Source organism: Muntiacus reevesi, chromosome 9, assembly GCF_963930625.1.
Source record: "Muntiacus reevesi chromosome 9, mMunRee1.1, whole genome shotgun sequence".
NCBI lineage: Eukaryota > Metazoa > Chordata > Mammalia > Artiodactyla > Cervidae > Muntiacus > Muntiacus reevesi.
In genome coordinates this window covers 36615364-36628210 of record NC_089257.1, presented here as the reverse complement: position 1 = coordinate 36628210, position 12847 = coordinate 36615364, and the positions used below count along the sequence as shown (strand labels likewise).

The 12847-nt window shown below is 48.0% G+C and overlaps 1 long non-coding RNA gene across 1 annotated transcript; it reads right to left on the bottom strand.

Moving 5' to 3' along the window:
• Positions 1-4218: 4218 nt before the first annotated feature.
• LOC136176056 (uncharacterized) lies at positions 4219-7307 on the bottom strand. Its single transcript, XR_010664463.1, has 4 exons — positions 7208-7307; positions 6760-6853; positions 5638-5701; positions 4219-4515 (listed from the first exon to the last, which is right to left on the bottom strand). It is a non-coding gene; the product is annotated as an uncharacterized lncRNA (long non-coding RNA).
• Between the last annotated feature and the right edge of the window lie 5540 nt (positions 7308-12847).

Genomic DNA, 12847 nt, shown 5'->3' with positions numbered 1-12847 from the left:
GACTGCTTTTTTTTTGGGGGGGGGGCGGTCATCCAGAAATCAGTCTAAATATCTACTCCACAAAGCATTCCGTAACCTCAGTATATAAGCAGCTCCAATTGTTAGTCAGTTGTTCAATCACTCAGTCGTGTCCAACTCTTTGCGACCCTATGGATTGTGGCATGCCAGGCTTCCCTGTCCTTCACCATCTCCTGGAGCTTGCTCAAACTTGTCCATTGAGTTGGTGATGCCATCCAACTATCTCTTCCTTTGTTGTCGCCTTCTTCTGCCCTCAATCTTTCCCAGCATCGGGGTCTTTTCAAATGAGTCAGTTCTTCGCATCAGGTGGCCAAAGTATTGGAGCTTCAGCTTCAGCATCAGTCCCACTGATGAATATTCAGGGTTAATTCCCTTTAGGATGGACTGGTTTGATCTCCTTGCAGTCCAAGGGACTCTCAAGAGTCTTCTCTAACACCACAGTTCAAAAGCATCAGTTCTTCAGTGCTCAGGCTTCTTTAGGGTCCAACTCTCACATCCATACATAACTACTGGAAAAACCATAGCTTTGACTAAATGGACCTTTATCGGTAAAGTAATGTCTCTGTGTTTTAATATGCTGTCTAGATTTGTCATAGCTTTTCTCCCAAGGAGCAAGCATCTTTTAATTTCATGGCTGGAGTCACCATCTGCAGTGATTTTGAGCCCAATAAAGTAAAGTCTATGTTACTTTGTTTTCTTGTTTTACTGACTCAGTGCTCCTAAATTTTCTACCTATTGGACACATTCACAGACTGTCCCCACTACTAGAATGGAAGCTCATGAGAATAGGGACCATGTCTTATTTATCTTATTTATGTCCTGCACCCAAATTCAGTGTCTCACACACAAACATAAGACACTCAAAACATGCGTTAGTAAGTGAAAGATCTGTGTTAGAAGGGCACCAGGGCTTTGGGAATCCAGAGGAAGAAGCCATGATTGCCATGGGGAGATCAAGAGAGATTCCCAGGAGGAAGTGACATGGTGTAAGTAGGCCTTGAAGGGTAAGTAGGCATTTCTTGATCAGAATAATGATTTTAATAATATCAGCTGATCCTACCTCTGTATTTTGCTTCTACTATGTGCCAAACACCATGTCAGTCACTTAAGGTTTTATCCCAACCTCCTGACACCTTGGCTAGGTAGGGATTATTCCCATTTTACAGATGAGATAACCAAGGCTGAGAGAGATATTAAGTGATCCACTCGAGGTTCCCCAGCCAGTGGGCCTGAGATGGGAAATGTTCCTAGTCAGTGAAGAGTTCTTCCATGCCACATGGGAAGGGTTGGAGAGGAACTGGCCAGATTTTAATAATAAAGGTGTCTAACCTCACAGTCTCTATACATTATCCCACTTAATCCCCATAATAGCCCAATTAGGTGGGAAGTCTTCCTAATCCCTCAGATATAGCTCAGAGATGGGGAGACTGGACTAGAACTCAGGACTCCTGGACCCAAAGCTCAGCCTGCAACAGCGCCCCCAGCAGGTGGGCATGGGACAGTGAAAGAAGCCAGAGCTGAGTGTGGGGGTGCCCAGATGACACCAAGGGGGCCCTGAGGCCACCTGCCTCCATCTGGGCACAGGTGGGAGGGTGGTGAGTGGTCTATGCTCCCACTTCACAGTGTGGGGTGGCAGGGCAGGTGGCGGAGGTGGGTAGATAGGTCAGGGTTGGGCTGGGTTGGACCAGCCTTGTCAGTGCCCCTGATGGCTCATCACAGCCCAGTGTGGAGCTTTCTTGCCACCTTGAGGCCACTGAAAGGACCTCTTTGCTATATCCACCACGATGCTTGTTAAGTCTCAGAGAAATGATGACCCTGCTTCACTGTGTGGGTCCTGGGTTTGAGTGCAAGTGTGAGGAGATGGGGATTAACTTTCTATTGAGCACCAACTGTGTGCCCAGCAATGCTGTGTAAAATCTCATTTAATTCTTAGAACCTCCCTCAGGGGTGGCTATTACTACTACCTTGGTAGCCCCAAGTTGTAGATGAGAAAATGGGGGCTTAGAGAATAACGTGACCTGCCCAAGGCCACCTAGCAGGTCAATGACAGATTCTGGCAAGTATGGGAGTGCAGGTCTGCTGGCTGTGGAGGAGAGGTGGTCAATACACACGAGGTCCTCTGGTTTATAGGAGGGAGAAAGTAACCAATGGGATCCTATATAATCTTTACTCCAGTTTATGTACCTGGGGCTCATTATCCTGCATCTTATGGAGGAGGAAACAGATTCCAGCTAAAACCTCATTGAAAGTGGGCCCTTGTCTGCCTGTGTCCTGCCACATCTCCAGACCCAGCACACCCCCGGCACATAGGAGGTGCCTAATAAATGCTCATTCAAAGGAAGTGATTCAGTGGGTCCTTTGGTGCTTAGTGGCAGAGACATTGGAGCCTTGCAGAACAGACCAGAAACCCAGTTCTGCCACTCCTAGCTGTGTGACCTTGGACCAGTTGCTTAACTTCTGTGAGTTTCAGTTTCCTCACTAATAAGATGGGAATGCTAACAGTACATACCTCATAGAGTCGTGGTGATAATGAAATGAGAATGAATTTGCCTAGTAACCCATGGTACTTTGGCAATATGTGGCTCAGAAATACTAACTATTAAAAAGAGAAGGTAAGTAATTCAAGATCATACTGCAGAAATGGGATTTGAACTCAGACCTCTACAACTTTAAAGTCTGATTATTTTTTCAATTAAAATTATTTATTTATTTGGCTACATTGGGTCTTAGTTGGGCATGCAAGATCTTTAGGTGCAGCTCAAGAGCTTCTCTCTAATTGTAGCATACAGGCTTAGTTGCCCTGTGGCATGTGGGATCTTAGTTCCCTGACCAGGGGTCAAACCCCTGTCCCCCACTTTGGAAGGCAGGTTCTTTACCCCTGGACCACCAAGGAAGTCCCCTGAAGCCTGATTATTTCTATTATGCCATACAACCTGGGGATCAGGCTGAGCTGAAGCGGTCAGTGGAGACTCCCCCGAGAAGAGGTGCTAGAGGTGGGTAGGAAAGGGAGGAAGAGGCATTTGGAAAAAGAGGCCTGGCATGAACAGAGATGTGGCCACTGGAAGGGCCGTGGGAGCTTGAGACACAGTGAGAGGCCTGGGGATTTGGGGGCAGGGGAGTGGTGAGATGGAGGAAGGCCTGGCTGCCAGGCTCTGGGCTGAACTGCTTAGAGAGACTGGAAGGAGGGGCTGATGGGGAGGCCCTGAGGTCAGTGAATGGTTTATTTTTTTTTCACTTTATCAGTGAATGTTTTTGCAGGAGCAGATCAGCTGGTTTTGCCTCTCCCACTCCTCCAACTTCCCTCCTCCCCCGAGCTTGACTTATGCCTCCCCTGGGCTTCTCTCTCTCTCCTTTTGCTCCTGCGGCCTCTTCTGTTGGCATCATGCCTCCCTCACCTCTGCCCATGGATGCCCCACTCATCCTTCAAAGCCTGTCTTAAAGGTTACTGACTCCCTGGAGACCCTCCCTGGGCCCTGTCAGAAGTCTGGCCATCTCTGCGCTCCCAGGGCCCTATAGAAGCATCTCTGGGCAGCACACACCGAACATTCCCTCCGGATGCTCTTTGGCGGGGGCGGGGGTAACGACGGTATTTGGACCTTCACTACCACTTGCTGTGACCTTTCTTCCTTCCTCTCTGTCATGGATAATGTCTGCTCAGCTCCTCCACATGCCCATCTCCAGTGTCTCATTTCTAAGGGGAGCATAGTGTCCACGTGTTTAGGCACGAGCTGACCCACCCGCTGTTTCAGCAAGAATTAGCAAGTGTTTTGACACTTCAAATACACCTACTGAGAAGTGGTCAGACTTTTCTTTTTTTTCCATGTCATTTCTCCATTAGCCTAGTCTTGGTATAAGCCAGAGATGACAAACTCAGCAGGGGAGGGGAGAAGAGGCCCGAGAACAGGAGGGGAGTGCTAAGCTATGTTATATAACTTAACCAAGATGGAACTTTGATGCTGCAGTCAACAAATTACATTGTCAGTTTGTCAGTTGCATTCATGTCACTGCTAGATCTTGGGTGAAATTTAGGGCACTGATCTCAGGATGGGAATTAGAGGCCATATGGGAGGATTTGAATGACTTAGAACACCCCTAGCTCCACTAAATCCCCATGCAGCACAAGCTGCCTTCCCTGAAGACCTTGAAATGACCTTGTCTTGGAAGTTACCCTGCAAAGTGTTTCAGTTGTTTATTGCAGAGAAACAAACCACTCCACACTTAGTGGCTTAAAATGACAATTCCTTCTTTTTCACAGTTCTGTGGATTGACTGGGTGGTTGTTCCACTGGTCTGGTCTGGGTTGGCTCTGGTGACTGCATCCACTAGATGCTGGGCTCAGCTGGAATGGTCAAGCGCTGAGCTTATCTCTCATGTGCTTCTGAATCTCCATCTTCTTTCTGGCATAGTGGTGGCCTCAGGATTCTCAGATGATGAAGACAGGAGCTAAGCCTCTGAGGTCTGAGCTCTGCAGCTCCAATCATGTTGCTTCCATCTCATTCTGTTGGTCAAAGCAAGTCACCAAGTCAGCCAGGATTCAAGGCGTGAGGAAGAGACTCTACCTCTGGATGAAAGGAGCTCCAAAATATCATGGGCATGATTTCAACCTACTCCCCAAGGGGTGGCCAACCCTCTTCATGTCCCAGCCCCATTGTCTCTAGTACCATAACTGGATTTAGATGCTTTCCTGCCTCAGGGGACTAGTTCCAGAGTCAGATCGGGGAAGAAGTAGCATCTACATCAGAAGAATTGCAAGGTTTTGCTAATTCATTAATATATCACCCAAAAGTCTGCATAATGTTTGTGGGGATATTGTCTGTGGGTGCTCGTCCTTGGAAGGAGGAACATAATTTCCACTGGGATGGACTATCAGTGTATGTTTACCTCAGATTCCAGAGTCAGTGTGCTAGTTTGAGCACCTAGGAGTGGTTTTCATTATTTGCTTAGTTGGTTGACAGAAACCTGGATTCAGCTGAGGTCTATGCTTGATATTGAAATGCCAGAATTCTTTGCTTTAACATAGAGGAAGGAATCCAGTGCTAAGGGAGGAAGCAATGTTGATGTGGATTTACCCTGTGTGATCCACTCATATACCACTCCCAAGCCAAGTTCCACAGTCCCAACTTCCTCTTAGACAGCCTGGAGGATATTTCCTTCACCAAGGCATGGAGAAACACGTCAGTGAGGGGAGAATCTTTGAACATGATATAGTACTTTTCTTTGCAGGCTAGGGATGCTAGTGAAAGACACTGTCACAGAAACGGACTCCATAATTTTAGTGGAAATGATGGGATCCCAGAGGAGCAGAGCACACACAGCAGCACTTGGCCACCTGGGACAGCAGATGCCAAGTGATACTCAGAAAGATCTAACCCGCAAATGTCTTTAGCAAAGATTAATCGTTTAAGGGCCAAATAAGACCAAAGGGAATAGACAGGCAGCCTCTAAGTCCTCCTCAATCTGTGTAACAGAAACAACAAAGCAAAACCACAAACAAAACCCTCCAGTCCTGCTAGCAAAAACCTGATTTGATCCATTATGAAAGAGAACAGCCAAGCCCCTTGAAAGGAAGAGAAACCAGTACCCTCAGAGTGAGTCCTTCAATAGAATCCCAGATACATACTGTAAATCTTCCTTTTAGCCTATCTTCCACAAAGGTCCTAGACCATTTGCCAGAGAACTGTACTCTGTGAAAGGAAAATACACAGACCTTTCAGGGATTAGCAGAACTTGAGTCTATCTTATGCTAATTCCTAAGAACACAGAAAACCACTGTGTAGAGGTTCACATGTGTCAGGTGACAACTGGCATTTTGACTTAAATCCAAGCATGGTGCCTGGACTCATCCTGCAATTGCATTTTTAGTTTCAGGGAGTATAAGTGAAATTTAGAGCATACATGCACCTGTAGACCTGTGATAGGGGCCATTATGGTAGAAAGGGCCAAGTGGAAGCTTCTGGAACTTTTTCTTCTTACTGATCAATAACCCAAAGTAATGGTGCAAATCCAGGAAAATTACAGAAATTTGTGCCCTCATCAAAGACTTGAGAGATGCAAGCTGGTTTCTATTGCATCTTGCTTAACTTAAAAACTTCTTCAGTCTGTGCAGAAGGCATAGGTCTTGGAGGATGAACAGGGAATTACCATAAGTTTACTCAGATGATTCCAAATAATGATTCCAGCAGCTCCCATTTTAGGTGCAGTCTCTTTTTTTTTTTTTTTTAAAGAATGAATAGGTGTAGTCTTTTTATGGGAGCAAATATACATATTTTTTGTCACTTAATATGAGACTATTTATCTGAAAAAGAATTTTTTTTCCTCTTCCTCTATAGAAAATACCAGAAGCAGCTTTATTTTTCTTGGCAGGGGCAGCAATACAGCTTTCTCATCTTGTCTTGAAACTCCCCAAGTCTCTGATTCTCTGTTACAATGTAACCTGATCATCCTTCCATAATACAGACACAGAATGTCTATTACATTGATGACATCATGTTCCTAGGATTCAGAGAGTTAAAAGTAGCAGGTACTTCAAGATTAAAAAATGTGCTGATAATGGGAGATGAATCCCATTAGGGGCCTGCCACCTGAGTGAAGTTTCTGGGTGTTCAGTGCTCTGGATCATGCTAGGAAAGAGATACTAGTTGGGGTTCTTCAGAGAAACAAAATGAATAGAAGATACAGCTATCGATATGTGTATATAGAGATAGAGAGATACAAAGAGATGTATTATAAGGAGTTGGCTCACTGGATTATTGAAGCTGAGAAGTCCCATGATCTTCTGTCTGTAAGCTGGAGAGCTAGGAGTCCCAGTGGTATAGTTTCAGTTCAAGTTTGAAGGACTGAAAAGCAGGAGAGGTGATGGTTAGTTCCAGTCTGAAGGTAGGAGAAGACCGATGTTCCCAGCTTGAAGATAGCCGGGCAGAGAGCAAATGCTGCCTTACCCAGTCCTTTGTTCTATTTCAACAGATTAGATGAGATCCACCCATACTGGGAAGAGCAATCTGCTTTATTCCATCTATAAGTCTAATGTTAATCTCATTTCTTACAAACACACCTGGAATAATGTTTGACCAAATATCTTGGCACCCAGTGGCCCAGTAGAGTTAACATACGACATTAATTATCACATCTTGCAAAGTAAAAGGAACTTGCTGTGCTTTCTGCTTCCTAGTAGTAGTAAGAAAGAAGCATACCTGCTGGGTTTCCATGTATTTTGGTGGCAATGTGTGTCACATTTTGGAGTGCTGCTCTGATTCATTTACAGAGTAACCAGTAAGGTTGCCAGCTTCAAGTGGAGCCCAGAGCAAAAGAAGTCCAAAAAGGAGTCCAGGCTGAAGGGCAGGCAGCTCTTTCTCATAGCCTTGATGACTCAGCCGATGCAAAGTGATTCATGTGTTTGCAGCAGATGGGGATGAAGTCAGCCTGTGGCAAACCCCGAGAAAAGAGCCGCAATGGAGTGTCTAGGAGTCAGGAGCAAAGCCAGGCACTCCTTGGTAAACAAGTTTCCTCCTTTTGAGGAAGAGCTCCTGGCTGGCTGCTGGGCCTGCTGAGAAAAAGTCCCTGTGTGGAGGTACCAACAGCTATGAAAAATTACTGACTGTCACACACAATCTTCTCTTTTCCCAAGAGTACCTGGGGTGTATGTGCCCAGTGATTGCTTACTGGAATACCAGTGAGTCCTGAGTCAGGTATGAGAAAATCCTGTTACTGGAATTGAGTTTCTTCTCCCTCCAGAGACTATGCAATTGCCAAGTTCACCAGCAATCTCCTTATTGTTAGTCCAATGGATACTTTAAAAAATCACTTTGGGAATATGAACAATTTCAAATGTGCATGGAAGTTGAGAGGATAGTGTAATGAACTTCCAAGTATCCATCACAAAACTTCAATAGTATTGACAGTTTCAACTTCAGCTGTATTGACAGTTTACCCATTTTGTTCAATGGATGTTTTCAATAATCTGTCTCATAGGGAAGCACTCATGTCTCTGATCCTGTTGACTTGTTCTCCCTTGATGCTTTCTCCAAGGTGAATCTTTTCTAGTTCTCCTCTGACCTTGCTGCTGCTCTGTGGCATGCTCTGCTCAGAGCCTCCTTCCTCTCCTACCCCTGAAATGTTGGTGCTTCCCCAAACTCTGTCTTGGACCTTTCCCTCACTTTCCACACTCCCCCTGCGTAAATGCAGCCTTTCTCATGGCCTCACATAACTTCTCAGGGCTAGCGAAGCCCACATTTTAATGAGATCCCCATCTCTGCCTTCATCTCAGACTCCTGTCCCAGACTGAGACTACAATATCCAGAAGTCCCTGAGATACCTCTCCTTGTCTCAAAAGCTTGTCCCACTCAACATGTACCAGCCTGAGTTCATCCTTCTGCTTATACCTGCCATTTCCTGTTTTCCTATTCATCCGCTCAACACACATATCTATTGGGTGTATAAGAAAGACTGGAAGATTCTGGAATAGGCAAAGAAATCACTGTTATAATAAAAAAAATTGACAATAACAAGTGTTGACAAGAATGAGGAGAAACTGGAATGTTCATATGTTGCAAGTGAGAATATACAATGGTGCAGCCCTTGCCCCCCAAGAATTAGTTCTAAGTCCATTGAGGATGTTAAACTGTATGAGTCTAGATGGACAGGGGGTAAAAGTGTAGGTTTTGACAATGGCCTGTCTTGGGAACAGGGGTGTTTAGAAAGGGCAGGGAGCTGGGGGTCTGGATTATGGGGCCACTAAGGGATGAGCTTAGATGTGGGTGGTGGCAGGAATGTCTGGGGAATGATGTTAACACCACACAACCTGGGCAGGCTTAGGGAGCTCCCCAGCGAAGCATGGCTCAGGGGGCATGGGGTCCCCAGTGCCCCTCTAGCTGGGTTGGGGCTGCCACCATGACAACCATCATGTGTCTTCACAGGGGGAGGCTTTAGGAAAGTGACTGAGATTAGAGCTCCTGCCTACCCTGGCAGGGAGAGCAGGAGCCTCAACTAGATTTAATTTGATTTGTCAAAATAAGAAAATTCCTCGTTTCTTACATCCTGAGTGCCATCAGGTAATTCACATACAGAATTACAAACTGTGGTATGTGTGAGGTAAGAGGGGGTGGCCATAGAGATAGAAAAAAGAGGGCAGATTCATTATTTATTTAGCTGGCAGAGGGCATAGGTCTTAGTGGCAGACTGGAAGCAGAGGCTGGAAATGCATGCAATCTACCCCCCAGGTTTCGGACTGAGAGTGGGGTGCATTCCCCATCCCCTTCCTCTAGATGTTCATCCTCGCCGCTACAAAGACTGTGGAAGGTGCTGCTGCAATACGACTCGGGCCTGTGATCTGCCCCGAATCCGCAAGCGCCGTCTCCTTGCTACCTGAAAATGCCAAAAACGTGCCCCGGCGGTACCCGCCCTCGCACCCCCAGGTGTTAAGGGCGGGGATCACAGCGCGAGGAGTTAAATCTCAGTCTTTCCTCAGATCAGCCACCAGGGGCTCCAGCGAGGCCTCAGCCCAGTTCCTAAACGGCTCCCCGGACCCGCCTTCGGGTGGCGCGCGTCCGCGGGTCCCCAGGATTCTCTAGCCAGCCTTCTCCCGGGCCTTGTCTTACCAAGGGCCAGACCCGCGCCCCGAAGTTCTGGCAACTGGAACCGGGGCTGGGGGTGCGAGCTTAGGGTTTGCAGCCCTGGGGCCACGTCCGATCCCTAAATTCGGTGCCTGGAGCCAGGTTCGAGAGGCTTGGGCGGAGACTGAGCATCTTCGGGCTCAATCGCGGATCCCTGCAGGCTTCCAAAGCAGCGGCGCCGCCCTCTCTCAGGACATCCGCGTCTATGTGGGCGGGGTTGCTGGCTGCGGCCCGTCCGGGTCCTCAGTCTGGATTCGCCAGGCAGCGGAGGGGAGGGATAGAGAGTGGTGGGGACGGTGCGTGCAGGGGAGGGGCTGGGAAATGGCTGCCCCAGGGAAGAACGAGGTCAAGGAGGAAGTCTGCATCTGAGAAGAGCTAAGAGCCTCTAGTTAGTTTCCCGCCTCTCGCCGCCCCAGCCCAGAACGGGGCCTTGAGCCGACGACCTCTCTCACTAGGCCTTCTTCCAATGCGGTGGAGAGCTGGGCGTGATGCAGGTGAGGCGGCGGCCTGCAGCTCAACCCTGGGCTGGAGGTTTTCTGCCTCAGGATTTCCTCTTATCATCGGGACCATTCTACGGATGAGGAAACGGGTGGCTGGCGCTGGACTGGAGGTCCACCTGCTCCTAAGTGGAAGCTGCCAAATCCCACAGCTTCCTGTCCCTCACCTTTCGACTGAGTTGCACTCCCTCCCTCAGCTTTTGACGCTGGGCATCATTCTCCATATTGAATCACTCCTGGCACCACAGGCCCTGGTTTCTCCATACAGCTTTGGACGAGCGCTTCCTCAGCTTCCTTTGTGCCTTTCTCTCCCTGCCTTTAACACGTCACCAGAGCCTCAGGCTGAGTCCACTTCTCTTTCCATTCTGACACTGTCCCTGAGGAAGCTTAGCGGGGGCCCACGGGGGCTGACATCCAGACCTTGTTTCCAGGCAGCTCTCACTTCAGAGGGGGAGCCCTGGTAGCCCATGGCTTTCTGGACATCTTCCCTGGGTGAGATGTTGCCCTCTCTGAGACAGCATCATCTGCCTGGCCCTCGGAAATGTGTGTGGCTTGGGACTGGGTGTGTGGGTCAGAGGGAGAGCTGAAAGGAGGGGGTGGCAGTGCCGATACACAATACTGCTTTAGCCTCAGTGTGCCCTTTTCTTGTCGGCAGGGCCCTATTAGAATTCATATAGCAGCAAACTTGTGATGGGCCAGGAAGAAGCCTCATAATCAGGGTGTGGGTGTGTGTGTGTGTGTGTTTATAGAAGTGGCTAGTGGGGGCAGAAAACCCTGGTGCTATTAGGAATAGAGTGAGGAGACAGGCTTGGGGCCAGTTGCTTAGAAAATTGGACCATTTGGAAATCATCAGTACTTCCTGTGATTTCTCTGTAAGAACCAACCTGCGCTCCTTTGAATAAGAGTCCTTTGGGATTTCCCTGGTGGTCCAGTGGTTAAGACACAGTGCATGGGGGCGTGGGTTGGATCATGACACTAAGATCCCACAAGCTGTAGGATGCAACCAAAAAGCAAAAAGGAGAAGAGACCTTTAAAGTGGTTAATGTCTATAATGGGTCTCAAAAGTCTTAAAGGGGTAGGAGTGTTCCTTGGGAGCCAGCTTTGGTGGGGGCAACAGTTGCGGCTTCCCCAAGGGTCCCAGGCCCCTGAGGACTTTGGTTCCTTTTTATTTATTTTAAAAATATTCATTTATTTGGCTGCATTGGGTCTTTGTTGTGGCAGGCAGGATCTTTCATTGTGGCATGCAGGCTCTAGAAGGCACTGGCTTAGTTGCCCTTTGCCATATGGGATCTTAGTTCCCTGACCAGGGGTCAAACCCATATCCCCTGCATTAGAAGGCAGATTATTAACCACTTGACGACCAGGGAAGTTCCAGGGCTTTGGGTTTTAAAGGGGAGGCTACTGTAATTTACCCCAGTGGGATTCTAGCAGGAAGTATCTATGGGCAAGGCTGAGTTTTAGCCTCCAGCAGCCCCCCAGCCTTTTTTCCGGTGATACATTCACAGCCTACAGGACTGACTCCCCGTCAACTGACTTCCCCCACCCCGAGGTCCTGGGCTTCAGAAAACTGGTCACCCCTGCCTGCTCTCAGTTGTCTGCCCCAGAGGCCTGCTATACTCCTTGGTCAATCCCTCATGCAAATCAGGCTTCTTTCATTCAAGGACTTCCAGGGAGGGCCAACCCTGCCCACCCACCCCCACCCTGGCCACATCCAGATACCCCGTCCTACTGCTGCTATCTGTACTTCATGGCTACTTTCTCTGAGAAGCTAGAGATTTTTCCTTCACTCTCCTCTCAAAGTCGGGCCTTTAGTTGACCTAGGGCCTCATCTGACACCACCTTTTATTGTCCTAAGCGGGATTTCTTTACCACTGTGACCTCATGCTCAGCACGGAGCGAGGCACAAAGTGGGTGCTAAGGACAAGTCAAACTGCATGCACGAATGAGTGGGGGACTTCAGGCACTGTTTGAGAAGTCCTGGCTGAGCTGTCCTGGATACTGAGTGAGGACTAGCAGATGCTAGGTTCTGCTTCATGAGTGTCCTGGGACTCTTCTGATCGGAGGCCTAGTTTTCTCAAGAAGCATGACCTCTGGATGATCTTCAGGACCCTTGGCAAACGATTGTCATCCAGAATTAACCTGGGTCAGCTGGGCCCCTGCTTCCATTTTCCTCTGTAGGCTTCTGCTCTGAACAATCCAGGGCTCAGCCTGCTGTGGTTTGGCACCTGTTTGGTAGCTAGGCTTTCATGGTACTTGACCTGTGAAATAATAGAAAATATATGTGTTGGTCTCTGCCCCCGGTTCCTAGCACAGAGCTCTTAAAACTCTTGGAATTTCCTTGGTGATAGGCGTGTCTTTTATTTTATTTAAAAAAATTTAAATTTGTTTATTTATTGATGGCACTGGGGCTCCATTGTTGTGCACGAGCTTTCCCTAGTTGTGGCAAGTGAGGGCTATTCTCTAGTTGTGGTGTGTGGGTGTCTCATTGCAGTGGCTTTTCTTGTTGCGGAACATGGACTCTAGAGCATGGGCTCAGTAGTTGTGGCGTACAGGCTTAGTTGCCGCTTGGCATGTGGAATTTTCCCAAACCAGGGATCGAACCTACATCCCCTGTTTTGTCAGGCAGATTCTTAACTACTGGACCACCAGAGAAGTCCAGGAATGTCTTTTGTTTTAATAAGAAGATTCTTGGTGGTCTCCTGGATAGTTTTGGGATGGAAGCTGG